Source organism: Danio rerio, chromosome 15 (genome assembly GCF_049306965.1).
Source record: "Danio rerio strain Tuebingen ecotype United States chromosome 15, GRCz12tu, whole genome shotgun sequence".
NCBI classification, from domain to species: Eukaryota; Metazoa; Chordata; class Actinopteri; order Cypriniformes; family Danionidae; genus Danio; species Danio rerio.
The window spans coordinates 15059455-15075166 of record NC_133190.1 but is presented as its reverse complement, the minus strand read 5'-3'; positions in this window follow the sequence as shown (position 1 = coordinate 15075166).

Below are 15712 nucleotides of genomic sequence, written 5' to 3'. Positions count from 1 at the left end.
TCAACAACTAAGCGCATTTTTTTGCTTCACAAACCTGCTGACATATATCTGTGGCTGTTTAATAGTATTAATGGATTAGTATCAGACATTTAAATTGTCATAATAATGATAATAATAATAATTACTATTATTCTGTCTCAACCAATTGTTGCTTTACCAAAGGTTTAACAGGTAGCGTAACTACAGAAAAAACAGCTTGGTTAGCTTTACTGACTTTACTTGCTGTTCTTCTTAGTATCTTTCTTTTTTTTTTTGTAAAACTACAACAAATAGGGGGAAAGTACGTATATATACACATTTGCTTTAAAATTTTCAGTTCAACCAGCGGTAAAATGTACTGAGTTTTCATAGAAATCTCAATAAGCATAGGAGGAAAATCTATTAAATGAGACTACAATATAGTGCAGCACTTTAAACGTCCAATAAGTAGGGGTCAAAACCACAAATAGCTTGGGGGGCCTAATCTCGCTACATTTTTTATGTCAGTTGCGTGCAAGAGGGAGGAGGAGGGGGAGTCGTAAATGGCCAGCGGGCCAGGAGATTGAGACCCCTGCTCTTATAGAAAGAGTCGACTCAGAGTCGTTAATAAGAATTGCTGTCTATTTGAAACTTTAGCGGTTTCATTGTGACAACCCATTTGTCTTTTATTCAGACCAAGGAAAACTTAAACACCACTCCCTCAAACACTGTAGTGAATCGCAGGGGACGGGATTTCATTATGGTGCGAGGATGATTGCTCTGTGAGCAAAAACCTGTGAGGACTCAATTGTTAAAGTTCATTTTCAAACCAATACAACCTTACAGCATCAACCTTGTGCTCGTTCCTGCCATGATTGCTACAACAACCCACAATGTGAGACTCGCCAGCCATTTGTTATTAAAGGAAGGATCAATACCAAAGACTAGATGTACTTGGGACTTTGTCAGAACCCTGTTTAGGACCAGCTGCTTCTTCATCAGTATCACAACCAGTAAGAGTGAGTAAAATGGTTGCCTTGCAAAATATGGAATTGGTTGTATGGGTTGGGTTCACTCTGCACAGCTTATAGGACTCTAGGTAATCAGCTAACGGAGGTTTCACACTGGACACGAAAAGCACTGCACAACAAAAGCATTAATTTCATTGGCTTGAGCATGCCAACCGAGGCTCTCATACAGCCTCCGATGAGCTTTAGCACTGCGGTCAATGTTTTTTTTTGTCTTTGTTATTAGTTGGAGTTGTACTGAAAATTAAAGTAATATAGTGGCATACAATGCAAACTTCAGTGCTTTATCATTGCATTTCTACATTGGACATTTTTACATAATCCTCGAGCAACATGTGTCATTATTCTGTGCTGCAAAAATCAGCTACACCTTAGCAGCATAGTAGAACAGCACACAGGGCGATTACCACAGAAAGTTGGTTGTCCATGTTGAAAAAGATTTAGAAGGCAAAACTGGTGCTTGTTAACTAATCTGGTTAACGACAGAGACATGGGTTGATCGCAAAGCTGAAGAGCATCGTAAGTGTTGCGGATAGGGGATCCATGTGCAAAGGAGGGGAAACTTTCTATCCGAGAGAAAAAAAGGGCTGTGCTTGAGCACCCAAACCCTACCTTCTGCTTGTGTCTGCTGTTTATAATGAAGTAAAATTAAATACAAGTCACACTTGACTTTTCCTCCCAAAGACTTCCAATTATATGCACGCGAATGCATCAGACCGAAAACACAGGGTAATGTGTCAAGTTTTGCAGGTTGCTGCAGAGCAAAGTTCAAGCTCGGTGAACTCTTGACCTGCGAAATTGCATCACTTGACTGCGTGAGAACAATCAAGGATTATTACATGACATCTCTGGACAGAAATTAAAAACATGGAGCAATCTCTCGCTTTCAAAAATGACTAAAGCTTGTTTAATCCCGCACCTTTTCGCAGCGCCCCACGACAGAATATCGCATGCTCAAACACTAATGTGACTGCAGCTTAACTCTGCAAACTGAGATAAACCAACTCTGCCTTCTCAGTTTAGTCTGTGGCAGCTTATTAACCCTTGATGAGTTTACTACACACCGGTGGTCAGAGCGCCACGCACCGCGGTTGTCATTAATCAAAGTTTTCAATCACATAGACTTATTTTAGGTCTCAAATGCTGAAATACACATTGGCAGTAGCAGAACAACCCTTTACAGTTCATGAAATACACCACGGTTGTCTGCGAATAGGGTAATAATCATATTAAGCATGATCTGACAACATGCTTCATACAGTATACACATTGTATGCATGATTAGACATTTTGTGCTGTCTGCAAATGTACTTTTGCGCATGGGGGTCATTTTAGGAACAGGATCTGTTCACACTGCAAATTTAATATTGGCCACATTTATAAGAGCAGTGTGAACAGCCATGCAAAAAAAAATCTAATCTGAGAAAAAAATCTGATTTGAGCACTAAGCCTCGCAATATGAACGTAGCCTTATTAGCTATGATGGGTGTTTTGTTTCAAAACATATTGCACACAGTACACCAATCACAACAGACTAGGTCATCAGACCAATCACCACATATCAGTATCATGCAAAAAGGGTTTCGAAAAATTGTACCAGTTTCATTGGAGCAATAAAGTAAAAATAAACGCATATTGTATGACAATGAAAGTATGTTTTTATATACATATCAGCCTATGTTATGAACACTGCAAACTAAAGTATGAACCTTTTATATTTCATAATAAGGGCACTTTAATTGATTAATAACAAAAAATCTAATAATTTAATAATTGATTGATTATTCTATGATTAGTCAATTTAACAATCAATATTAATGTTCAATTTATGTCCTATATTTGTCTATACATCAAATAAGTTGACAACAGAATATAACACTAAAAAACATAAGCAATTTGGTCACAGTTTGACACTTGAGATAGAAGACCTTTTTTTTTTCCGCAGCTCAATTCCCACAGCAATTACAAACAACCCAAAAACATGCTAACTCAATCCTGCAAATCGTGGATGCCGCTGACAAAACGGATCTCTGGCAAGCAAAACTCGTCTCTTTTTCCGGCCTCCGTTTCATCTTCTTTTCCCATGTTCAGTCCTTCTAAGCCTACCCTTGGGTCTCAGTCACAGCAAACTGACCATCAAAGCCCAGTGTCCGCACTCGGGGAAACAATCCAAGCCGTGATGTGTGAAGGAGAAGCCTGTCTCCGGAGCCCCAGGACTGATGGAGAGAAGCTGGACCAGCACAGAGACAGCGAGAGGCTTTGATCTGTCGTCCAGACGCTTCCAGGAGACTCAGCCACTGTAAAGAACATGGATAATGTGGTTATGGAAACACCTCTCCCTTGTGAGCCCAAACCTGGATCAGGGACCAAATGTGTTGGGAGGCGAACAGATGAGGGGATTTTCTTTTCTAAATGTGTCAGCAGCAGCAGAGCTGGCCAGAGATGGGAGGGATTTAGAAACATATTCTTAGATGAAATTAGAAATTAATTACAAAAACTGTAATGAGCAGGCTCCTCCAAATAACACAATAAAGCTCATTTTACACTCAGCGCATGCATAGGCAGCACATACGGTAATGGCCTTTTGTTGCGCTTTCATTTTGCTCATTCTGTGCACAGGATTTTAGTTCTATTAAGGAAATTAAGCTTTTAGATTATTGTTTATAGTAATTGTTTTCAAGAGTCAGTGTTTTTCAGGCGAAAATGTACCTGTTAATACTTCACAGTTCAGCTGAAATGAACACTTAAGGCAGTAAAACACAATCGATTTGTATACAAATTGTAATTACAGGGCAGATTATCAATCAACACAAACAATACTACTTTATCACCAAAAAACATTTACTTCAATGGTTGATTTGAAATGTATTCAATTTTAACATCTTCATATTTTATATTTTACATCTAATATATATTTATATATTTTTGATGAATTCTGATATGCAATATACACTCACCAGGAACTTTATTAGATACATCAGTCTAATTGCTTGTTAACGCAAATTTCTAATCAGCCAATCACATGGCAGCAACGCAATGCATTTAGGCATGTAGACATGGTCAAGACCTGCTGAGAAAGAGGATTTATATGACTTTGAACGTGGTTTTAACACACAACCATCTCTAGGGTTTACAGAGCATGGTCTGAAAAAGAGAAACTATCGAGTGGGGGGCAGTTCTGTGGGTGCAAGTGCCTTGTTGATGACAGGGGTCAGAGAAGAAAGGCCACACTGGTTTGAGTTTATAGAAAGCCAACAGTAACTCAAATAACCACTCATTACAATTGAGGTATCCAGACGAGCATTATTATTATTATTAGAACCGTGAGGCAGATGGCTACAGCAGCAGAAGACCACACCGGGTGCCACTTTTGTCAGCTAAGAACAGGAAATGGAGGCTAGTTTGCACAGGCTCACCAAAATTATGAGACAATAGAAGATTGGAAAAACATTGCCTGGTCTGATGAGTCTCGATTTTTGCTGCAACATTCAGATGGTGGGGTCAGAATTTGTCATAAACAGCATAAAAGCATGGATTCATCCTGCCTTGTATCAACAGTTCAGGCTGCTGCTGGTGGTGTAATGGTGTGTGGGATATATTCTTGACAGCCTTTGGGCCAATTAGAACCACATGAGCATCATGTCAATGCCACAGCCTACCTGATTGTTGCTGACCATGTCCGTCCTTTTATGATCAGTCTATCCATCTTATGATGGCTACTTCCAGCAGGAAGACTATAAGGAACACTATAATGAGTTCACTGTACTCAAATGGCCTCCACAGTCACCAGATCTCAATCCAATAGAGCACGTTTGGGATGTGGTGAAATGAGAGATTCACATGTCTAACATATCTACAGCAACTGTGTGATGCTATCATGTGCTATTAATTAAAATCTTTGAAAAATATTTCCAGTAACTTGTTGAATATATGTCACAATGGATTAAGGTTCTGAAGGCAGAAGTGGTCCATCCAGATACAAGTAAGTTGCACCTAATAAAGTGGCCAGTGAGTTTATTTTGTTTTCATAATTTATAGTATATATATATATATATATATATATATATATATATATATATATATATATATGTGTGTGTGTGTGTGTGTGTGTATATATAATTTTTTTTATTTTCAATTTTTTTTCTATCCTGCCTTATCTTATTCAGTGCTATGTAAGCTATAAATAAAATAAAATAATTAATTAATTTTCTTTTCTGCTTAGTCCCTATATTAAGCTAGGGTTACCGCAGCGGAATGAACCGCCAACTTGTCCAGCATATATTTTACACAGCCGATGCCCTTCCAGCTGCAACCAATCACTGTTAAAACATCCATACACACTCATTAACACTCATACACTACGGACAATTTAGCTAACCCAATTTAACTATACCACATGTCTTTGGACTTGTGGGGGAATCTGGAGCACCCAGAGGAAACCCATGCCATCACAGGGAAAACATGCAAATTCCACACAGCAATGCTAACTGAACCTGCCGAGGCTGGAACCAGCAACCTTCTTGCTGTGAGTGCTACCCACTGCACCAATGTGACGCCCTAAAATAAAATCATAAAATAAATTAACTATTTAAAACACAATTAATGTTTTTTTTTTAAGCCGAGGGTAAATTATATAAACTGTTCTTATTACAATTCCTACTGTCAAACTATGCTTACTTGAACTGTAGGATTTTAAATTGTACTAATGTCTACTATCTGGGTCCAAATAGATAGGGAAGGCAAACAGAAGATAGTTTTTCTTTTCTCAGTGTGTCAGCAGAACCATTTGCCAGAGATGGGAGGAATTAATGTTTATTTATGGGAAACATATTCCTGGATAAAATGACTAATTCATTACAGAAATTTAATCACTAGGCTTGTCCAAAGAACAAAATAAAGCTAATTTCACACCCAGTGTGAAGCAACACAGTCAGCAGGAAACAGCAGTTCTATGATACCATTTTTACACAGTGATAATTAACTTTTAATAAATTTCATGCAAATTATGATTAAGGATCAACCAATCAATCAATGTTTTCATTAAAGATGCAGTAGGTGATTATCTTCAGTAACATTTCTCTTTAAACATTAATTAAAAGTCTCGTCACATCCTAATAGCAATCATTAAATTAAGTGGTCCAAATGTTTTTATATGTATTTTAATATTCTGTATAAGCTTCAGCAATCTTCTTGCGGAAAGGTAATTAAGATTGGGTTCACACTTGACAGATCTGGTTACATTAACAATTAACTCTAGTGCAATTCCTTTACTATTTTGATGACTTTGCTGCTATCTGAACCTAGGTGCTCACCAAACAAGCTGTGACAATGCAGACGGGAACAACACAGAAACAATTAGATCCAAAAGTTTATCATATCTCAGCAACCAAACCACTACACAGTATTCTAGTGGGTAGAGCAGACAGGTTTTATATAAACAAATGGCCAAACTAGGCAAAGACGCCAGTCCAAAAGTCAGTGGTGAGAATAAGCAGACATAGCAGTCATAACAATAAAGCAGCAACAGTAAAGAAAAATGCTCAGTAACTGTGGTGTTGGCAATTATGGCAACACCATAAGAGCAAGCATAGCTGTGTCTGAAATCTTCTAATCTGAATGTGCAGTGGAGTAAATTCAAAAGTAATACTATTTAGTATGAATGCAACCCTTCCTCTAAAACATGAGTCTTCTGTGCTTTCGCTTTGTTTAGGAATCAAAACACTAATAAATAAATAAATATTAAAAACGGCGCGATTCCATTTCCCTTCGATTACAGGTGCCGTCACCCATCCTATACAATCGTCAAAACAGTCATATAATGGTGCATGACTGTCAGCTGACGTGCTCCATAATAATAAACAGATGCTGTTTCCCAAACGGATTCTGTACACGATTTGAAGCGGAGAGAAAGTCTGGCTTTTGGGTGTGTGTGAACAGATATACACACATAATTAATAATAATAACATATAAGGATGTCGATCTTGGTGTTTTTTTTTCCCAAACACAACAAATTTGGTCTTAAAAGTGACACTCTTATTCAATGTAATAAAAAAAATCTTAATAAATGAGAGATTCATTCGTTGCTCTTTAAACCAGAATGTGTAAGTTATACAGTGGAGAAACGGCTAATGAGATTGATAGCTTGATTCTATTTCATTATAATAGTCATAAATTTTAATAAGCTGAAGTATTTGCTGCTAATGTATATATTTATTATTTCTGTCGTTATTAATAATAATAATAAAACAGATTACTGATCATTGAACTGTTTACGTATGATGAAACAGTTTTTTTTTTTTTTTGGGGGGGGGGGGGGGGGGGGGATGTTGGGGGATCGGGGGGAATCCCTTATTATGGTGGGCATATCCCTTATTTTTACATCCCAATGTTGACAGGTATGAGACATACTACTCGGCTCGCATACTGTTTTTAAAAGGCCATGACACCCCCCACTTTTGGTTTAGGTCTACCTCAGAATTTCTTTAAAAGATGCATCATAATGGGGGTGGAGCTCCGCGAGCAAAGGACAGTTATCTAATTTTGCATGCTATCTTCATCAAAATAAAAACATATGAAATACTTGGCTTTCAAGTCATATTTTTTCTAGGACATTACGTTAATGTTTTTCTGTGTTTCTATATGGAAAACTAAATTAAAAACAATACAATTTTTTTTCCTCATGACTTCATTATTCATAACTTTTTATATTTTTTAACATACAACTTTTCCTTTTACCACAATAAAGCTTAAAGTGTGTTCTTTCCAATGATATATAATTTGTATCAAATTTGTAAAATGTTTGTAGCTTACTGGAGTCAGGAACTGTTACTATTTAAAGTTAGGTAGGTGTAAATCCCCAAAATTGAGTGCTGGCTAACAGGTTAACACACTATTAGGGATGGCTAATGTGAAACTGGCGCTTCGACACAGTGTCGAAAAGTGTTTTGAAACACTGCACCAAAGCATGATCTGAAACACCCAGGTCAGGTGATTAAAATAATTCAAAGCACCCAGATCACATGACCAAAGCGATTCAAAGTATCTGGCAATTCAGAAGCGTTTTGAGGCCTGGCAAATCTGCATTTGATTGACAGGGTCAAGAAAACCTGCAATCTCATGTAGCCTATAGACCTAGCATGATTTCGAATCCCGAAATGCACAAAGGCTCAGAAATTAACTTGATGTATTTTAATAATGTATTTTTTTTTTATGACCAAAACAAGACATTCACAAAGTGTTTATTTGGATGTGAAACCAATGTTAACAGAAAACATGTTACAAGAACAGAGCATTTAACAACGAATGTCTATAGCCACATCACCCTGGATTTAAACGCATTATATCTGCATGCTTGTCAGGAACTCAATGCTACACTAAATCACTTGAAATATCAATTCTACAACGTGGGGTATAATTCCTAAAAGTTTCTTTGCTGAAACTGTTCCTGAGCAATACATAAAAAAAGCCACTAGGTGTTGTTGTAAAGATGGGTTTTGAAACGTTTGGAAACTTCGACACAGTTGCTTGAACTGGTTCAGTGTTTCATGAAGCCTCGCCTACATACTATTTGGTATAGAAGTATACTGTACAACAGCTAGGGCAGTAGCGTCTCTACATGTAGTGAAGCTACTAGCATAACTACATTTCTCAGTAGCATGGTGGCAGCGTCGCTACTTTCTAAATCAAATAGCTTTTCATTAGCGAAGCTATTTTAATAGTAAAATAGAGCATGTAGCATTCACACAAGCTACATTTTGCGATCACGGTTCAATAAGTGATGGCACCAACATTCACGGAGCTGAGGCTGGTGTCTAGCCGATGAAATTAAATCCATATGATGGCGCAAATGACGATTTCTTCTTCTTCTTCCTGTTTTACGGTGTTCGACAACAAAGTTTTTGGTGCGTTACTGCCACCTATGGTGAAACTTGCTTGATGCAAAGATGACTAAGGGAGGGGATATATTTCTGAAGAAGGATTGAATGAATGACCACCACCCCTAATAATTACACAAGTGCAGAGGCCATTGATTATGGTTGACAATGTAAATGAACCAGATTAAATGTATCATTATATTATAGACAAAGAATGTATGTGAAATATGTATGAACACACGCTTACTAAACTGGATCCAAAGGCACACTTCAAAAATAGCTCTGAATGAATGGACAAACAAATATATTGGGTTCATGTTTGTTGGGGCGCTGTTTTCTTCAACACATGCTCATTGTGGATATGTACCCCTGTCCACATGTCTGGAGAGCATGAATTATGTAGCCAGAGGTTTTAATGGCTGCATTTATTCTTTAAAATGAACGCTACGGGTGATATGACGGCGCCGATAGCTTCTGTTCCTTTTAGCACTACCAACTTAACTCCATATAGTTGGCTTTACCAGTGCTACGAGTTTGCCCAGTAGCTAGCCGTGTACATCGACAGACGTGGTTAGAATCCAGTGAACAACGGTTTCAGAAATCAGGTAAAACAAAAGCAAAAAATAAACAAACAACAGGCTTAAAAGTTGGTAAAATCACCTGGTCGTGACCGATTTTTTTCTAGATTGCTTTTGAAAACACTATGGGTTAAGTTTAGGGAACGGGGTGGGCGGGTCAGTCATTCAGTCAAAAGTAAGCTGGTCAGGTCGGCTAAAGTGAATATAGAGAATTTAAGCAAGATGAAGACGTGCAAAAATAATTTGAGATCATCAAAAAGCAGACACAGCCAGCACTGGTGGATTTGCAAAAACAAAAACAGCAAGCAGATGTGAGTGAAGGTAAGTAAGTAGAGGTTTATTTATATAACATCTTTCCAAGATATTAGCCGTATTTCCTCTGTCGGGCCAATGCGAGCCAGGGCTTTTATCGGGCTGGGCGGGGCTGGGCCAATCGCCCGGGAGGTTGAGCAGTGAGGCCAAAATCATGTCGTGTTTCCACTGTCAGGCTAGTAGCTCGCAGCGCGCCACGCAAACCCCAACCCCAGAACGTCCCCTAAATCAAACATCACACAACCCACCCACTTCAGCGGGAATCAGACAGATAAAGCACACCATCGCATCCTCACATAATGATTAAAATGAAGACGACCGAAATAAACAAATGACACGTTACTGTACAACATTATAGGTCTACACGCATGCCTATGTATTTCCATTTATTAAATTTGTTCACTCACCGACCGACTGTTGGCATCGTACATCAATTGGTCTTGCCCCTAAAGGAGGGACCCAGCGCAGTGAGGGCACCCATCCATAATATAAAACCACAGAAATTCTCCGGTAGTAACTCGGTAGAAAATGTATTTTATAACATCCTCATTTAAATAAACGCTTTCAAACACTCAGCCCAAATGCTCCAGAGAGCCCTGAAACATAAAGATTTTTCCTTATATATGACATTTAATAGGTGATTCCCCTTTATTTAAGGATGTTGCATATTAATCGGTGATCTTTGGGAAAGTGCTAAGTATTTCAGCACAAGTAATAAAATATAGCCTATATTTCGTTGCGCTCAGCACCTTTTCACTAAAAAAGCTCTTCATGTATTTAAAATTTCATTTTTTAATTTTACCACATCATATAAAAAGTTTTTGCTTTCACTCACCCAAAAATGCTCTGTTTGCACAATTTGATTAATACTGTATCGTCATATAAAAATAATTTATAATTAATATTATAAACCTTCTCCGATGTTTGTTTAAAATTTATTTTATTTTTTTTTCAGATTGGCCTTTTGTAAAATAAAAGTATATTGCTTTAAAACAGTTTGATTTATGTATTGTATATACCTACATTGTTATAGCTAGCTTTTTGTTTGTTTTATATTGGTTTATTTATTTAATGCAATGTTATTATATCTGATATTTGTAATTATTTAAATTATTTCAATATAGCTTAGGCTATTTTATCAAGATATGACACTATTGTTTTGAGCCTACAAAAGTGGACACGTCATTTGTAAAGTTTTTTTTTTTTTTTTTTGTCTTTCTGTTGTATTCATAGTGTATTATCTCAAAAATAAAAGAAAAAAGAAAGAAGCTGCTCGCAGCATCAACAGAGCTGTGAAGGGAGCACTCTTTTGCTCTGTCTCACACACAACACACATACAGGCATCTAAACGTGCACAAACACATCTTTTAAACTTGACAAAAACTCTCGAAAACCTTTACTGGCTGCTGTGTCTTTAATAAGGTGTAAAAATTATTATGAATTATTGAAACATCAAGGAGAACGCAGCAAAGAAAAGTCACATATAAATTAAAACTTTATTATTTTATGCAACAGCCTTACATTTAAAATGAAAACAAAAGGGCGATCATACGCAAAAAGTCCCCAGCCAGTCTAGATGTTTTCTTTCCCTTTTTTATTTATTTGTTTGGCTCTTGTGCTCTCCTTTCACTCCCCCCTGAAGCCCCAGCTGGCGCTCTTTGGCCCAAGGTATTTGAAGGGCCGAAAAAGGCCGGCCGCTGTCCCAGAGAAAGCCCTGCTTTGGCCCGATCAGGCCCCGGAAGTGACAGTGGAAATCTGACTGGCCTTGGCTCGCTCGCTTCAGGCGCGATAGTGGAAACATAGCTATTAAGTCACAAAGTGCTTTACAATATGAGAAAACAAGTAAAAGAACACATATCAATAAAAGAAAACATGTTAAAACGTATTAAAACAAGGTAAAAATCCAAATACAGAAACACTAATGTTGTTAATTAAAAGCTTGACCAAAATGATGTGTCTTTAAATGCTTTTTCAAAAGAACAACTGAACCCAGAGTTCTCAGTGCTTTTGGGAGAGAGTTCCAGAGCAGTTGGGCCCCCACACAGAAGACACACTCACCATTATTTTTTAGACAAGTTCTCGAAATGGCTAAAAGGTCTTTTGGAACCACCACGATTAAGCCCAGATGGCAATTGATTTACCTCCATTTTGCTGTAGATCTGGGTATGTATCAGCAATGAGCCTGGGTTGGTTTTCTTTCTTTACACGTTCGAACATACATAATCCATTCTCATTTTGTGGTGATTTTGTTACTGTATGCAACATATCTCTATGTCCGGATTACACAACGTTACAAATCAAATGCAGCGGTAGCATATTATCTAAACACCTGATACCTGCTGTTTTGATAGCGTCTTCCTTATATAAAAGCAATCACTTCCTTTCTTACTTCCCTGATAAAAGCTTTATTAAGTAATCTCATTTTAATGTTGCCATGAACATACAGTATCTGTTTTGAAACACCGTATCCTCCTCCATCAGCCCGCAACCCACTGTGGCTCTTTCACTTCTCGGTTTCACAGGATGCATTATCAGTGAAACGCTGGACCGCACCGCAGATGTCTGCTGATGGAGAGTGATTCATTCATACTTGAACTGAAACATAATGCAAAGAGCGCTTCCTTGATTATACGGCCATCAGGGAACACATCCCGGCACAGGCTGGTGGCTAATGCAGCCCAGCTGTATTATTGAATCAATTGCACACGCTGGTTCAAGAGAATCTAATGGTGTCATCTTGGAAATGCGGGTAGCGAGCCACTTTTACACAAACAGATATGTCATGTGAACTTGTATATGCTCATGAACAAGTGCTTGCTTTATTTGTAATCTAAATGAGATAGAAAGTGTCCTCATGTTTTTCAAAAGCCAGATCATTGTTCATTGAAAAGAGTAGGCTATTCAATGAACAAGGACTATATATTTCAGTGAATGACTCAATTATGAGTGTCCATAGGGAAAGAAAAAAAAAAAAAATATATATATATATATATATATATATATAGGTTTTGTTTGATCTCTACTCCTCATGATCTCTGTCATACAGAAAGGACTAATCAAAATACAAGCGGTCAAACTGATGTCATTAGTGAAGGGACACCATTCCAGAGTGGAAGCCAATTCTCAGATTTTAATAAAAAAATGATTAAGGAACAATTCCAGTTCCGTTTTTCAATGCGATCTACTGTATGCAGATAGATAATGAATCTACACAGACTGGCCACTTTATTAGGTACACCTTACTAATACTGGGTTGTACCCAGTTATGCCTTCAGAACTGCCTTAATCATTTGTGGCATAAATTCAACAAGGTACTGGAAATACTCCTCAGAGATATTGGTCCATGTTGACAAGACACCATAACATCCATGATACAAATCTCCCACTACGTCCCAAAGGTACTCTATGAGATTGAGGTTCTGGTAACTGTGGAGGCCATTTGAGTACTCATTGTCGTGTTCAAGAAACCAGCCTGAGATGATTTGTGCTTTATTACATGGTGAGTTATCCTGTTGGAAGTAGCATCAGAAGATCTCCTGTTCACCGTTAATATGCTCCCACTAAGCCAAATAATGAGAAGTAACCAAATCTCCTAACAAAGCTATGCTGATGACACTCTACATAGACACTCTACATCTGTCATCAGATCTACATAGGCTTATTCCCTGATAACAACAGCCCCACTGACAACCTCTGCCAATGCATTGAGGAAATAAAAAATTGTATTTGAAAATTTTCTTCAGTTAAAGAAAAAACTAAAGTCATTGTATTTGGGAACAGAGATGAGGGGCCCTATCATACACCCGGCGCAATGTGGCGCAAGGTGCAGCGCAATAGTCTTTTGGTACTTTTAGCTCGGCGCAAGGGTCATTTTGAGGTGTTGCGCCACACTGTTTAAATAGCAAATGCATTTGCGCTCAAATAGGCGTTCTGGTCTGAAAATTGCTATTTTGAGAAACTGTAAATAGTCTGATCTTTAGACCAGAACAAAGTCGGTCTATTGTCTGGCGCAAAGTGCGCCTGGCTTACACACTACAAACAAGATGCAGAGCAATACGCAAAGATCTTTACATATGAAAAATATATAATATCTTAAGGATATATATATATATATATATATATATATATATATATATATATATATATATATATATATATATATATATATATATATATATATATATATATATATATACAAGGATATATACAGGATTAAATATAAATTATTAAAATATTACAAAACATATTAATTTCTAGCCTACATGAAGATTTAAAATCACTGCCTTACTTTCTCGGTAGGCTTTTTCAGTTCATTCAGTTTGCTTTTGTATAATGTTATATTTATTAGCAGTATTATTTATTATATCCATATTTATATTGTATGTTTTATATATGTTTTATTATGTTTAATTAAAAACAAGCTTAGATTTGTCCACCTGTTAAGTTTTAGACCATATGGGGCATAGCAGGTGTATTTGGAAATAACTCAGTATTTTGACCACACTTGGTTATTATTGTTTATTTATTTGTTTGCTAGAGATTAGAACTGAATTTAGAAATAGGTTTGAAACAAATCTTTGCGCTTAACAAACGAAATTAATTATTTATAGGCTAATTGATGTCTGTGCATAAAGGTTTCCCTATCCACGAGAGCAAAAGCGAAAGTGAACTTACTTTACGTCAAAATGCGCTTATGGCGCGACGCAGCTGGCTCTTGAAGGGAATGGGAGATGAGACTCTAATTGGTTTATTCTCAAAACACACCTATAACTCATTAATAAAATAAACTCAACCCTTTTAGACCATGCACCATGGCGCAAAGCGGATTTTCCCGTTCTTATTTTAGCAAATTAGCAAAAATGCATTCTGACACACCCTGAAAGCGTTTGCGCCCTGCGTTTTGCGCTCTGCGCATGGACCGTCAAAATAGAGCCCGAGGTTTTCAAGGTGAATGCGTACCTGAGCTCCAAGGGTCAAAAAGCAAAAAATAAGGTCAAGAATCTTGGTATTATTCTGGATTCAGATATAACAAGACATCCCAAGTTGGGGAAAAGTAATTTCCTATTTTTTTTTTTTATTTTTATTTTAGGGGGAAGGTTGCAGGAGAGTGGTTGAGTGAAGAAGGGGGAGGGGGGTGGCTGGGGAGAGCTGTGTGCATCATACCTGAAGAGCCGCGGGGGTGAAGAGGGTCGAGCTGCGCGCGAAATACCTGAACAGCGATGGTGGTGAGCTGCGCGCGACGTACCTGAAGAGCGATGGGGGTGAGCTGCGTACGACGTACCTGAACAGTGATGGGGGTGAGCTGCGCACAACGTACCTGAGGAGTGGTGGGGTCTGTGCGCGCGACGTACCTGAAGAGTGGTCGGGGTGAGCTGCAAGCGATGTATCTGAAGTGCTGGGAGTAATGCGGTGGAAGGGTGTGCAACGTATTTAAGGACAGGGAGGGAGACGCACAATATCGGGAGATCATTATTCATTTGCGGGCATCCAGGTGTCTATGCATTTGCGGCATACTCCCGGAACTTCCGGGACACTTGGGATGTCTGTTTAAGTTTCAGTAGTCATGTCAAAGCAGTAACTAAATCAGCATACTATCATCTCAAAATCATTGCAAAAATTAGATTCTTTGTTTCCAGTGAGCATAATATCATTTCAAAACAGTGAGGACTTGTTTATGCTTTTATCAGCACCAGGGTGGATTACTGTAATGGACTGCTCACCGGCCTTCCCAAAAAGATGCAGCTCATCAGGATTCTGACCAGAACTAGAAAATCTGAGCACATCACACCTGTCCTCAGGTCCTAAAATCATTCAGAATAGACTTTAAAGTACTATTGTCTAAAAATCACTAAATGGCCTGGGACTATTGAAGCCATTAAAATTGAAACTGTGTCTGTTTAGTTTTCAGAGTTGAAGTTTAGTTGAGTTCAGTTCGGTGTGGTTTAAAATACACAGCTGAAA